Genomic DNA, 16,020 nt, shown 5'->3' on the forward strand with positions numbered 1-16,020 from the left:
CGTCATCTGCTCCTCCTGTATCGCTCTTGGCCTTGACTAGAGCCAATGTGTGCAGCTTGAAGTTCCGAACGTGTACCGGTATTCTTGCACAAAAAATCACGCGGATGAACCATCTGGGAGAAAGAACTTTAATGAAATAAAGTCGGCCGGGCAAAAACTAGGGCTTTCGCATTCCCACACGTGAGCAGACTGAAGTGTCTCTACCGAATTTTTAAATGACAGATGTGCCTTGAAGAGGTTAATAATGCCAAACTTAACTGCTCTTTTCTGCAAGTATATTCCTCAATAGTCTACATACAATAAAACCCAAAGGTGTTGGCCTCGGCTTGCAAACGTGGTTGGCTGCAAAATATGTCATTACCAGCGGTCCTCAATTACTCTATGCAACATAATGTTCTTTTTTTACTTAATGGTTTTTTTTGTCATTAGGCTGGAAAATTAGATAAATTCCCTTTGTGAGATATAATAGAACGCCTTAGCTTCCTGATCTGAAACCGGCGGTGTTATGCCCAGCGTAATGAGCTCTTATATTGACTCTTGGGGAAATAACTGGGAAACATGCTCTTCCTTAGTACACCATACCGAGAATTTTAACTCTTAGTCGGTTAGAACTGTTTGTCTTTTTACCGCTGTCTGGGATTTTAACTACGTGGGTGGGGCAGGCTAGTGGACAAATAGCACGTTAAACTAAGACAAAGCATTTTCGCGATGATAACGACGGCTGCTTTTGGCTTCCTGTTATGACAATGCAGTTTGTTTTCTAGATTAGTAAATTGCAGTGGTGTTGCAACTCGTGAACTGCCTAAGGCATTTCATATACAAGAATATATATGCAAAATGTGAGCCGTAGTAGTCGTGCCATTTCTGTTAAAGAACGCTGTGTACTCAGTAACAAAACTTGGCCACCACCAAACTTATTTTTTTTTAACAAAGTGTATTCGAGGAATTTATGCCTGCTTCGTTTTCCATGCTTGTTGTGCTGCCAGCTATCAACGTACTGCTTGTCTAAAAACATTCAGCTGTACGACGGTGCCCGGTACACGTTTGTTTTGTGTGGCTCCGTTTCCTCGGCGTTACACTGCATCAAAATTACTCAGATCTCCTGCAGCGTATCTTTTACTTTTTATTCGTACTTGTCTTCTGCTTTGCTCTAATATGACCTAGCCCACCTGAAAATTTTTATGACCTTTCGCGCCTAAACTTTACTGCACGTCTTTTTAACTATCCAAGGGAGCAAGATTGTTTCTGCAAAGACGAATTTAGACACAGTTTAGACACAATTCAGGTGGCCGGCTTAAGAAATCTTACTATGCTGTAGAAAGACAATACTTACTGAGATATGAAGTTTGACGTGTATGTACATTACTAGTTGCATTTTTGAGGGATGAAGAAATAGTCGACCAACGGACCAGCATTTTTTTTTAGAGCGGTAGCATTACCAAGCGCGTTTACCTATTTCAGGCGCACTTACGTGCGTCCCTGAAGCCTGCTTTGTAACAGGTGGCCCACCTGCCCACCAGGTTGTGGGCAACTTGTGAGGTGTGTACACCAGGCAGGCATTCATTCGGGTGAAGGCCTTTAGGTCTTTACCCCGAAGTGCCTTTAAAGTATGGGCCTCACGGTAAAGGCATTTAGTGTGAAGACCTTCACGGCAAATGCCTTACGGGGAAAGGACTTTCGGTAGATGGCCGTGGCGCTTCAGGTAAAATGCTTTTAACACGTAAGAACTTTAAGTGCCCACCGTAACAAGTGTTACCGCACGGTATTCCGCGCTTAGCCATGCTAAACCGTAGGCTATAAGAGTATTTCTGCGGTGAGCTGGAAGCGTTTTTCAAAGGAGCGCCTTAGTAAAAGACAACGCTCTCGCTGGTTTGATAAGACTGCTGGAAGTGGCGCCATGTCTAAGGTGATAACATGAGTTTTTTTGTTCTTTTCATTGTCTTCTTTCATTTTATAGAGGCTGCATAGGAGCCTCATTGCAGTAGGATACGAAGAAAGCGCAATATCCAACTTCTTGGCCCTACGACCCGTCGGCTTGCGCCAGCACTTCGAGAGCTTTTCCAAGCTTCTATCAGCGCTTGATGGGTAAGGAGTAAAAACAAGGTTTCTTCGCTTGTACACGCTTCCACAGTTTAACTATAGTAGCTTGAACACGTGTTGTTAGTAAAACATATAAGAAAGGGGTCCACTGAGCGCCTAACGAGTAACAAACAGTGCGCCAGACTTAGCGTTTAGTGTAACATTAGTTTCACACAACCAAGTTACGCGCAAATTCTCCACGATTAACCGTCGTTTTGTTTCAAGCAATATTTCTGTAAAGTTGACGGTAAAATCCTTGCGTTCACGGCAATAGTTGATGAGCTTGTTCGAAGAAAGAGCATTGTAATTACAGGCTACTTCACAAAATCCAAGTGAACGTTAAGAAAAAATGCCACACTGGCTGATTCGATTCGTTTGGAATTAAATAACAAAGTGCTATTTTAGTGCAAAGATGATTATGCAGCGTGTTCTAGCGCTAAAATAACCAGCGGCGTTTTAGACCCCGGGCTAGGGGAAACAAGGGACCTACACGAAGCGTGAAATGAAGAAAGCCAATGCTTTCGCGCGCAGAGCGATCGGAGGCCAGTCTAAAGTAAATATGACGCGGTCGACTAGTAGAACACCCCAACACTAAAAATAGTCTGCTGTCCTTTCTTAAGATATCAAGTGTTCTGATGTCACGCCGGCTGTTTCAGAGGGGTTTGAGGTGCTAATCACGTGAGCTTCTTCTTAAAACTTATTCGCTTTTGGCAGTAAATTGAGGAAATTACTCAGCTATTAACAGTGTTTATTGTCGCAAAAACGCATTCAAGATATTTTATATTTTATTCAGTATGCACAAAGAGAAGGACGAGTTCTACCTTTGTAGGGGTGACTGGCAGAAATTCATTCAGTAACAAATTTGGGGGGATTAGCGGTAGGCACTGAAACCATGGTGCTTAATGTATTCTGTGTGTGTGTATTGGGGTGAAGAAGTTACATTAACGGCGGAATGTAGTTATAATTTTTCATACAGTGAGTGCGTCTTCAAGGACAATTATAGTTTGCGTAAAGAAAGAGCGAAGATGCCCAGGCTGCAATGTTTAGAGCTCTTTCGATTAGAATACTATCGATTCGAGTGATTTCGCTGCGGCATGATTGTGGTACAATTGTGGACAGCACAGATTTTTATCTTCTGCCAGATGCGGTTGCAGGGTAGCAATTTAGTCGAAGTTAACTACATAATTCTAACTTCTCACAAAGCTTATTGTAAATTAGAGCAATAAAGGGGCCCTCGCTCTGGAATTGGAATGAATTATGCATTTGACGAGAAAGCAGAAATAAAAATTGTTGGAATGCTCTGAGAAACTAAAATAACGTCCGGAAGCCGTGTTTTCGAACGACTCATTTCATTTTCATTGAATTTAATCGTATCGTGGCGCTTGCAAGAGGAGCTGAGGAGAAAACGACCAATCACAGGCTCATGTAGTCTGGTCCCTGCACCGTCACTATAGTCGGATACAACTTAAGTCGGCAGTGAAGCTCCGCCCACATGCAGCCTCCGCGCACAGAATTCATACGCGACAAAAAAGTAGTCCGCTGCTTAAACGTTTCTTGTTACGGAAACAAGAACCTTATCACAAGAAAAAAATTATAAGCTCTAGGATTTTGACACGTGGATTGTTTGATATAGTCAATCATTAAAAAGCTGATTTCGTTTACAGTTGCTGTTGGCCAGCGCGGTAATACAAGACGCCGCGGACCGCGGCCCAGTGTTAGCAACTGCTGTTTTTTTTTAAGTTGTATCCTACTATAGCCATGTGGCACCAGACACAGTCCGGCCGGGTCACAAGATTATTTTCCGCTAATCCGTCGCAGAAATACCGCCCAGTTTTTTGCACTCGGTTTCTGTCGATAAAAAGCTCGTTAGGGATGTGAAACGTGTCTTCGTGCTCAGTAATTCATCGGTGTTACTGCCTGCCTGCCTGCCTGCCATTGCGACATGGACATGGGGCGCCTTAAACGTGCACTGAAGAGGAATCTGAACTTGTCTTTTTGCCGCGGGAACTCGATGTACACGTTCCTAGCATTCATAGAAACTGCGACTTATTGCCCTGTGTGGCCGATTTCTCTAATTAAATCGAATTAACGTCCGCCTCCCGTCTTTAATTTTTGAATTCTCCCCCGTAAGGTGGGCGGAGTCGACCAACGCGTGAAGTGCCTTTCAGCCAGCTCCGTGGAGGCTTTGCTTTGGCTTTTTTTTTTTAGGTTTCCATGAATAAATAGTTTCGTTCGCAGATAATATAGCCGCAAAATAAGCCCGCAGAAACAAAAATACGCGCGTACTATTTGCTACCACGGACTACTACGTATTACTCCGCCGATTGCCGAGGGGCAAGCCGCCACGAGAGTGGGTGAAAGGCACTCCACGCGTTGGTCGACTCCGCCCATCGTACGGGGAAGAATTAAAAAAAAAGGCGGGAGCCGGACGTTAACTATATTTAATTAGGGAAATCGGCCACACAGGGCAATAAATCGGCGCTTCTAAGAAAGTTCGGAACGTGTAGATCGAGTTCCCGCGGCAAAAAGACAAGTTCAGATTCCTCTTCAGGGCACCTTTAAGCAAGTGAAAGCAAGTGAAAGGCGCCATGGGTGTGTTTCTTCAATGGCCAGTGTAACGACATTGTCAGTGATATATATAACCACGACCCAGCGATCATTTACAGAGGTTCAAATTTACTGAATTCTTTACAAAATACGGCCTCAGCAATGCAAAGCGTCCAACGGAGACTACAAGGTGAAAACCAGTACTTTAGAAGCTACTGTAAATGTACAGATTTCTGCGAAAATCATTAGAGGCGGGGTCGCACGGAGGTCCTCAGAGCTGCTAAGATGTAGCCCGCAGTAGCAGTAGAATCAAGAGGCATGAAATCGACAAATATAGATTGTTGAAGAAAAGCCGAGTAACCTTAATTCAGTGGTGGTGGCTAGCCAGCTCTCACATTAACGAAATGAAGGCGGGCTTCAGATATCCACTTATCTTCCATTTGCAAGGTCTGTCCTAGCAGTCAATAAAATATTTGATTTGATTTATTAGGGTTTAACGTCCCAAAGCGACTGAGGCTATGAGGGACGCCGTGGTGAAGGGCTCCGGAAATTTCGACCACCTGGGGTTCTTTAACGTGCACTGACATCGCACAGTACACAGGCTTCTAGAATTTCGCCTCCATCGAAATTCAGCCGCTGAAGCCGGGATCGAACCCGCGTCTTTCGGACCAGCAGCCGAGCGCCGTAACCACTGAGCCACCGCGGCGGGCAGTCAATAAAATATATGCGAGAGAAAAACTGATTATAAAAATATTCTGTCCATCCGGATGTCATGATGACGACAGGCGCGTAATGGCAACAGTGATCCTTTCAACTATTTCATTGACGAAAACAGGGTTGTGGACTTCCTCATCCTGCTGTCCATATCCGCTCCCCGGCCAACGTGCGTCGTTGAGGCGGTTTCCGCCTGGGTCCAAGGGAAGTGCGTCATGAACGACGACGTACAACCTACCGTGGTAAGCCCATGAGCCCATGCTAAGCCCATGACGTCTTGGCTAACCGTGGTAAGCCCATGACGCTTCGCGTCTGGCCAACAGTTCGAGATTCAGTCGCGTTAAGAGGTGCTTTTTGTTTCTAGTGAAAAAAGCCTTCTTTACTATTGTCCCCAAGCAGGTTTAATGTCTTACCAATGGGCCTATTACTTTACCCTGCAGGCACACAGATGCTTGCATGGCTATGCTTTTTACGTTGAATATCGTGAAGTTTCTATTTGAGCGTGCCAGAGTTTTAACCCTTATTACAATATCTTTTGAAATGTTACGAACATCTCGTAAAAATCGTTAACATGAGCGAAATGACGCAGAAAGCTTAAAAACTTTACTACATGCTTCCCAACTTCCTAAGTGGTGCCACAGCTGTTCGTTAGAGCAAAAAGGCTATATTTTATTTCACTAGAAAGGGAATGGTGGCTAGTGTCTCGTGAATGTTTCAGGTAGTCTACAGTATGAAGATTCAGAAGAATGGCCTGAGGGGCGAGTTGGTGCATGACGAAATGAACGGCGGCGCAACAAGAAGAACACAACAAGTGTGCGCATGTGGTGTCCCCTCTCTTGTTGTGTTCTTCTTGTTGCGCCGCCGTTCATTTCAGTATGAAGATTCTTAGTGTCATAACGCTCATTTTATGGACGCTCTATTGTCGCCACTCCACTGCAGCGGTTCTTGCTGTATCAACATCTTGCCACTTCCCGTCCGACTACTCTCACACATGTGGCGCTTGTAATGAACTATTGTCTAGGTTCCTCAGCCTCTCTCTCGTAGCAGTGCCATGCCCTGAACTTTTTGTCTTGGCATTAGCAGGGAATTGTACTCCTAGACAAATATTCAATGTGTATTTGCTTTCCTCTTCGATGTGTATTCACCTCAATTCTATGACCGGATATTCTAATTATACTTTTACTTATTTGATCTATTTTCTGCGCATTTTGCTTAACACTTTTCCATCGCAAAGCCCTCCTAGCACTCAGCACTCCCTCCTCTCTCAGAGTTTTTTAATAGCCGAACAAAAGCTCTATTCTTTCTTCAAAAGCTTCTCTCTCGCTACTGATGCACATATGCCCTCTATACAGACGGATTTCCGTACCTACCCTTACCACTTGCCTTTGTAGGCTGGTTGACTGTTACTACTCAAACCTACGAATCTTGCCAGCCCTTTCCGTTCGGTTTCTCTTTTTGTATGATATATCATGCTCTCCAGAACATGGCCGCCTCTTAGGATCTAGTTGATATTCTTACATCCGAATTGCTAATAGCCTCTAGGAAATAGCTTTAAGATGTCAATAGATGAGTATGGGGGATTCAATGTTCCTGATCAACACTATTGGTTATGCATGGTTCCTAATTAATGTAGGCTTTCTATAACTCTCAAAACGCACTAAAATATTTGCACAGTGCCGTTGCCGCCTTTTAGTGCGATTGCATTACTGTTGTCACATCCAAAGAGCGCTAATGTCCGATATAAAAATCACTTATTGGTCAAAAGAGGTCACGTCGCCTTTCGAGGTCACCACAACCTTCCCACTGCGGTGGTTTGCAAAGTGGCCGCAGGATACTGAGCAACCTGCCCGCCATGTCAGGTGCAAATTAAATTAACGATTGCCTGACCGAGGTCACGTGACTTTGAGCACAGTCTGCCCACCGGGCTTTTTGCAACTTATTTTCTTGACAGCAATCCAGAAGCAAAATCGAAAAAAAAATGAAAGCAAATGAGATATATGAAAAGGTGAGTGTGGTCACACCATATCGGATGTCTACTGCAGCTGCGAGAAGTTCAAATATGACGGTTGATGGCCTGCAAATTGCACAGAAAGTGACGCACACAGAATTTGCTGTAGAAGCTGCAAGACAAGTGAAGTATAATGCTATGGCATTCCATTCTCATACTGACTTGAGCGTCCCCCATAGATTTTTGCTTCCATCTAAATGCGCTCCATGGCTGGAATCAAATCGCCTTGTGCTAAGGTTCAGCTGCCGAATGCCACTTCTGGCCTGCTGCTTTGACGTTTTTTTATGTGATGGATTCCGGCCCTCTTTCACACTACTTTATGGGATTAGGTAATCATGAAGCAGAAGGCAGGGAAATAAGCTCCGGTGTAATTTCCGCATTACTTCGCTACGCACTATCAAAAGCTGAAAAAAAAATCAAGGATGCTATAGTGCTAAGGCACTATAAATGGGTCGCCCTGTGTACTATCAGAAGTTAACAGTGACTGCACTTCGCATAGCTCCAAATAAAATAAATGCTCATTGCAATCTTTAACAAACTTAAAAGAGAGCACCAGTTTGAATACCCGTATTATCCCCAACAAGAACGTGCTATACCGGAAATTTTACAAAAAGAAACCATGCCGCTCCCTTATAGTGGTGTCGCTCGTATTGTAATTCCATAGTTTTAACCCCTGAATGCAGCCTCGTTAAGGCCAAGCATTCCTGTTAGACAGCCATGAATTAGGTGGTAGATATTTTTGTAGCGGCTATCACAAATGTCATAGCCCTAGATTGAGTAAGCGCTTTTCTCTGTTTAGGCTTTAGCTTAGCCAATACAAAAAAAGCATTGATCTAGTATCTTCAGAATATCGAGCGAAGCACCAGAGCGGACAAAAGCTTCTTCCCTCGTCTTCGCAAATTCTTGCTGTTTTGCACCTATTTACTCTATAATAATTACTTTTTCGCAAAGCCTTCTTTAGTTTGGGCAGGGAGGATCCAGCTTGAAAGATGTAGCATTTTTGCACCGAAAACATTTTCTCGTGGAACCTTATTTTCGGGAAAGCAACTGCATTAGAGCCCTGGTATGGCAATTGCCTTTTGAATGTCGCAAAAGCGGGCAGCATAAAATATGAATCTTCTTAACCAGGAAATTAAGCTCGCACTTGGCTAACCCGAAGACGCGATTGAGTCACTCATTGCTCCCGAGATATTCTACGTGAGGAAAGCCGATGTGTGGCTCCACCATCCGGTACTGCATATTGCGGTTGTATATTTTTGGGCCTTTCGACCGCGGGGCTTCTGTTGCAGTCCCATAGTAACTGCGAAAGGACTTCTGGCGGAAGCCATATCAATGACGCAAAATGGGAGTTCCTGAGTAAAATAGGTTGTTTCACATAATAGAAACCACTACGACTCCTCGAGTTGTGGACTTATATCTGCCTCAGAGCGTTGAAAGGAGTATAAGGTTACGATCATGAAAAAAGCGTTGTAACTGCTGCTTGAAGGTTTTACTGTCGCAAGGACGACGTTGAAAGGTATAGAAAAACCGATGCATTCCTGCGGGAGCATCGTTCGAGGGCACTGTCTGTTACATCCGAAATACGAACAGTAGATGTCCTCTGAGAAAGACGATTTGAAAACGTGCTAGCCTAGATGCTGGCAGAATGCTTGTTTCTCTATTGAATTTAATTGTGAAATTGTTTTTCACAACCTCGAGCAGAATTTATTTTCCGAGGAGGCAAATTTCAGAATTAATCGGTTCTCTCTAACTCTGCTTATGTTGCCCAACATGCAGCACGGTACAATATTCAAGGTGTGAAGATTTTTAAAAGGAGCCTTGTTAGTTATAAACGTGCTTTTTTTTGCCGTAGATTCTCCAACGATGTTCGGCGTCCTAGCACAGCTAAGGCGTTGCAACTAGCAGACTGGTTAACTAATATAAATTGTTAACTTATGAGTTATTACAATTGGATCCTTATTTATCTGGAGGATTTTAGCCCACCGTAATTAATATATTATTTTTTAGACTGCTGAAAACACCATTCCCGTCTCCAATCACCATTCAGCACAAAGCCTCTGACACAGCTATGTGGCATGCCTTCACGCGAAACGATGTAGTCAACAGATCACTAACTGCTTCGTACCTCGCGAACTGTTCCCTGACTTTGCGGTAAAGCGTGCAAGCGATGGCGTAAAGAGACGAAAAATGATCGGCGAGTGTGCTCTCGCTAAGTAATGGCAGTGGGCGTGCTGAACTTGCCTTCGACCATTTGTGCGCGCAGGATGGATGTCTCCGCTTGATCGCCAGTGTGGGTCAGCCGACGTCACGGTTTGCCCTCACTCTTAGCCTCAGGATCGACGCGTTCGTGGACGTGGACCACAGTCCTTCAGCTAAAGCGGATGATGTCAGCAGAAAATCGGTCGGCAAAAGCTGTTACATACGAACGCACCGGTTTATTCGGCGGGAGGTAAGGGCCATGAACGTGTTGTTAGCAGCATTATTTTCCATGACTTAAGAACCTAGGAAAAAGCGTGCATATTCTGGCGCAGTCCAGGTTGTTGCGTTCCGCCGTAATCGTTTGTCAGCGAAGTGAACACAGCACCGTGCCTTCCCGTGAATAGCAGAAGCATTGCTGTCGCGGCCACATCGGCATTTCCAGGATAGCGCCGTGCTTTCGCTTATTTGCTCGCTTATCTTCTGACAATTCAGAAAGTCTCCCTGTAGTGGCACGGCATCCATGGCTTAGGACACCACGCCTGTCATTTTCCTTCGTACTTCAAGCGTTTCTCTTCTTGCTATGACATTATTAGCCGTTTCGGCCACCAGTTTAATCAGCGAGAAAATTTTCAGCGCCGCAGGATTCGTAATGAAGGAGCGCCGCTCTTGTTTCGATCAAGCCATCATCACTGGACGACTTGTACGTGCATATTAACTTAGAGTGATAAATCTATACCTTTATGCGATGTGTCTGGTGTATATTCGCAAACTATCATCTGGAATGCAAAGTCAGAACTTAAATGTCATTCAAATAAACTCATTTTCCTGTAATTATCTCTTTTCGCGTCGTCGTCGCTTTGCAGGTCAGGCCGGGCCCGGGTCGGGCTTTCACTTAGAAACCAGGTCCTTGCCCGAGCGGGCTCAAGGTCCTTCAGTGTCGCGCCCGGCACGATTCAAGATTGCGGCCCGTGCACAGCTCTATTCAGAAACCAAACCACATTACCTTTTCTGAAAAAAAGAGCTAGGTGCAGAGTTTAAATGGTGCAAGTATGAAGCGACAATGAAGCCAATTACAGACTTCTGTACAACACCTAGAGGAATTTCAAGAGCATGCTATACCTGATGCTAGTTGCCTAAGTCACAATTGATGCAGTCAACTATGATTTCATAATTTTTACTCGACAGACATGAAATGTCTGAAGATGGATATGTACCAAACACATCGAAGCATCAATTGTAATGCCTGGGAAAAGTTGTACTCCAACATATAAATCCTCAAGTCTCGATAAGCAGGAATACGGAAGAATTAAGGAAAAAACAGCTTCCTTTTGTTCGGGCTCACACACCTGCTACAAATATATTATTTATACAAAGGGTTATTCGTTTTCGCGTTTTATATTTTTTGAAATTCAGGGGGTAAAAATCGGGCGTTATTTTTCGGCTTGATAATAGGGGAGAAATCGGGTTTTTCGTGGAAAAACTCCGAAATTCGGGTTTTATCGGGTTAATTTTGCAAACTAATAATTTATTCGATTTGCTCTAACCGATGCATAAACATTAGGGCTATATTTTGGGCTGTTTTCAAGAATGTGTGGCAAAATTTGGTGTTTCTTTGGTAATTAATTATTACTCGCAGTGAGAGGTAACGGTCAGTTTTGAGAAAAGAAATATTTTATTCACGAGTGCCAGTCATCGACGTTCTACACGTCCTTATTAACATACATAATCATCTGCATGCGCAACATCTAGGTTTCCATCCGAGACCTGTCTGATCTCTTCAGGTACCTTAGCTCAGAGAACGTTCGCTCAACGTCACAGCTGCCATTAGCTAGGCACAACAATGACAACGCTGCATTTGCTAGCCTTGGGTAACGAACAGTTGCGTCGTTCCAAGAGTCCATCACTTCAACACCTTCATTTGTGGGGCTTGCTTCCAGCAAGTAGTGGTTATAAACTCCTCGCGAAGCGAGCCTACATCGCCCATCACGGAAATAAAGAGAGACGGTAGTCATCAAACGACTGACTCAGCAGCCGCTTCTGGAACGGATCGAGTACGGCTCCCAGTTTCCACAATGTCAACTGGTTTTCTTCTTTGTCTGAGGCGTTCCGTTTCAAAGTGCAGTCCCATTTTGTGGAGATTTTGTCGCTGTCTAGTCTGTCTATCGGCCGCCCTGGCCGCCTCTCGCCTGCGCGCGAACTGGAGGCACAGCAATTCCGTAGGCACAATTGTTTCAGAAATCGGGAAAAATCGGGTTTTACCCGATATTTTAGGAAGACGTTCGGGGTGCAAAAATCGGGTAAAATCGGGTTTTACCCGAAAACGAACAACCCTATTTATACATAGCAATAGAACTTGAAATAACTGTATAAGAAGCCTTTTGGTTAAAAAGTACAGCTAAGTATGGCAGAAAGGAGTCTGTAGGAAATGCACAGAAGCACAGAAGCAGGCATGCAGTGCGACAGCGCAGCGCGTCAGGTGCGGTTTTTAATCTCGCGCGCGCTCTGAAAAGCAAGGGTTTATGGTTTATGGGGTTTTAGCGTCCCAAAGCGGCTCAGGCTATGAGGGATGCCGTAGTTAAGGGCTCCAGAAATTTCGGCCACCTGGGAATCATTAACGTGCGCTGACATCGCACAGTACACGGGCCTCTAGAATTTCGCCTCCATCGAAATTCGGCAACCGCGGGTGGGATCAACCCGCGTTTTTTGGGTCAGCAGCCGAGCACCATAACAACTGAGCCACCGTGGCGGGTCGAAAGACATGACGGGGAAACGCCGAGGAGGCAACGCTGCACGCTGCCTTTTCGCCTCTCGGCTCCGCGCGCGCAGCTAGGGACCCTAGCGCAGCCCCTCCGCTGACAAGCTTTGACAGAGAAAAATCTAGGGAAATCATGCCTGTCCCCAACCGGAGATGACGTCATTAATTATCACTAGACCTCTTACGTCAATCGTATAACGTCATGTTTTTTTTGACCAATCAGCGTTTCCAGCCTACCTACCCGCAAACGCTTGTGTTCAAACATGAGACCAGCACCTCCCAGGAGCTGCCGGTTTACCTAATGAGCTTACCAGGAAAGCTAGTAGATGGCAGCGCGAGGCCAAATTGATCACTTTGTTGAAGCGAGAATGGTGTAAGAACATTGATGAGTGTTACTTTTGAACTGCTTAGTAATCGGTTTAAATAAAGCCCCCAAATTATACCATTCACTTCTTTTATAACTTATGCAAAGCCAGCAGGCAGCAAATATTGACTAAGAGAACGCACAGACACCTTTTGTTTACCGCGTTTACGAATCCTGGCTTGTGGTAGAAGCGAAAATTTTGCGCAAAATAGGCATGACAACGACAAATAAAAAAACAGACTGGCGCGAACTTACCACTCTGCGGAACAGGAATGAAATCATACGATGTCTTCCGGTCACTTTCTGTCCTCTGTGATGGTGACCTAGACCTTGCTTCTGTTTGCGCCTGCTGTGTACTGGATAACTCTAAATCTGCAATTTTTATTTTTCCTTGCCTCTATGCTCTTTCTGTTCAGTAATGTCGTAAATTAGTTCTCGTGCGTATGTTTGTAGAGCGCAGCTCTTAGGCGCCTGTTTGTGCGTTTCGCGGTGTCGCCGTCCCCGTTGCCGTTGTACGTTGTAACCAGCAGTGGACACCCTTTAAGCTGCGAAAGCAATCGAGCGGGAGCTGGAAAGGAGAATGTAAAAGCGCAACCTCCTGCCCTCCTTAGAAACCGGCGCGGCGGTGGGGCGCGTAGCTGTGCATGGCAACTGTGATGTCACACAGTAGCGGCAGAACGGGCACGCCCGCATCGGCGGTGGCAGCTAAACCGCCGCTCCTTCGCCAGACATCTTGTTGCAGTCGAGTGAGTGGGACGCATGGCTCTAAAGCGGCCCAGTGATTCCGCGCCAAGCGGTTCGGGGAAGCGGCAGTGGGTTGACCATAAGGCTTTCGCCAAGCATACTTTTATGGTTTCCAAAGTGTCTTCGGTATTTTTTTGAGGAAAGGAAATGCGCAGTATCTGTCTCCCACAGCTGCGCAGCCAATAGAGCGGGGGTTGGAAAGCAGAGGGTAAAATCTGTAAATTGGTTTTTAAAGAAAGGATATGAGTGTATCTGTCTCACACATCTCGGCTGACACCTGAACCAGAGGGAAGGCGCATAACTGCCCTCTTGGAATAGTGGATACCTCAGTCGTGCTTTAAGTACGTGGCGTTAGTTACAGACGTGCGCTGCATGTTTTGGCATTGACAACGTTGTCCCAGAAACGCTGCCACCTGTCAGGGTGGCAGGGTGGGTGGGGACTATAATGCTGACCGAGCCGGAGTACCCGGGTTCGAACCCGACCGCGGCGGCCGCGTTTCGATGGAGGCGAAACGCAAGAGGCGCCGGTGTGCTGTGCGATGTCAGGAGCAGGAGGAGGAAAACTTTTATTCCTATTTACAGTGAGAGGTCGATGGGGCGAGCCGGAAGGGCCCGCCCCTTACAAACACTAGGAGGGATCCCTAGTCCGGGATCCCTGTAGCTTCCGCAGCGGCCCGGGCTCTAGCTACCAATGCCTGTTGGGCATGGAGTTCGGAGCAGCCGAGCAGGGCAGCTTCCCAGTCCTCTCGAGTGGGGTGGAGGTGGGGTGGGTAGGCAGGATTGGAAGGGCATGCCCACACCATGTGGTAGGTGTCCGAAAACTCCTCCGCACAGTGTGGGCACGCGCCCGAGAAAGAAGAATTGAAGTGCTTAAGTACTGCCGGGCACAGTACAGTATTGGTATAGAGGCGGAGAAGCCAGAGCTCCTCCACCCTGGTGAGGCCTTTACAGGGAGGGGGATAGAGACCATGAAAATTTTGATAAAGAGAGGTGATCTCTTTAAAGGTGATGGCCGGATTGAAATTGAATTCCGGATCAGGCTGCGGATGAGGCGACGCCCGGTGAGTAAGCGCGCGGGCGGCAGCGTCGGCTGCCTCGTTCCCCTCAAGACCCGCATGAGCCGGAGCCCACACGATGGTACGATGGGTCGGAAACCCTGTGTATTCGCATGCGTGGAGAATTTTGAAAGCACGGTCTGGAATATACCCTTGCTCAATATTGCGGCAGGCGCCCCTGGAGTCCGTAATAATGACTCGGGAATCTGGATCTGCGGCGGCCAGTACAATGGCGATCTCTTCCGCAAATGTAATGTTTGGGGCACGGAAAGTAAGGCCCTGAACTGTAGTGTTTTGGTGGATGACGGCCGCCGTGTACCAGCCCCCATGGTGTGGGCCGGCCGCATCCACATAGAAGACACCTGGCTTATGGCCATATTGTTGAGAAATAGCCTCCGCCCGCGCGAGACGGCGACCATCATGGGTGTCTGCAGTCATGTTCTTCGGAAGGGGTCGCACCTGGAGTGCAAAGCGCCAGGCTTCAGGGATGCGGACCCGTTCTTCTGTATGTGTTGCGTAGGATATGTGTAAGCGGGTCAGAAGGCGGCTCCCCGCAGGTGTTTTGCTTCGGCGCAAGTATTGATTGTTAAGATGAGCTTCTCGTAACTTCCCAAAGGTGTTGGTCATCCCCAGACCGAGGAGACGCTTGTTGGACGTCGTTATGGGGAGGTCGAGCGCTCTCTTATAAATCTTGCGGAGAACTACTTCTAAGGCATTCTCATCGCATTTGCGTAGGTGGAGGTAGGGAGCCGAATATAAAATCCGGCTGGTCACGAATGCATTGGCCAGCCGCAGGGCATCTTTGCATCGTAGTCCCCCCCTTTTATTGGACACCCGGCGGAGCATCCGACCCACCTGGTCCCCCACCTTACGTAGCTTGTTTAGGGTAGTGTCTATCTTGCGCCTATGATGAATGAAAAGCCCCAGTACCCGGATCTCCTCGTGTTCAGGTATCGGTCCGCTAAGTAGGGAAAGGGCAATTTTGGTTGTGCACTTTGAGTTAGGGCGTATGTGCACAAATTCAGATTTGTTCGGGGAGCATTCAAGACCACAGCGACGAGCGTATTCGTCCGCAATAGCTGCCGCTTGTTGCAGGTTGGTCTCGACGTCTCCAACCGATTGTTGTGTCGCCCAGAGGGTGATGTCGTCCGCATACAGAGCGTGCTGCACACCGGCGACCTCTGCCAGCTGGGTAGGGAGCTTCATCATGGCCAGATTAAATAGTAATGGCGAGAGGACAGCTCCCTGTGGGGTCCCTCGTGTGCCAAGTTGATATGGGCCATATTCTGTGTCTTGCAGCCGGATATAGGATTGGCGATCTGTAAAGAATTCTTTGATATAATTGAAAGTATTGCGCCCACAGTCTGTTTGCGACAAGTGGGATAGGATGATCTCGTGGGTCACATTGTCGAAAGCCCCCCGCAGGTCAAGTGCGACGACTACTTTATCATTGCTGGGGTGCTCGACGGGGTCGAGAATCTCCTTGTGAAGTTGCAACAGGACATCTTGTGCGGATCGGTGTGGGCGGAAACCGTACATGGTGTCTGCGAAAATG

Source organism: Amblyomma mixtum, chromosome 2 (assembly GCF_055824585.1).
Source record: "Amblyomma mixtum isolate Tamu chromosome 2, ASM5582458v1, whole genome shotgun sequence".
Taxonomy (NCBI): Eukaryota; Metazoa; Arthropoda; class Arachnida; order Ixodida; family Ixodidae; genus Amblyomma; species Amblyomma mixtum.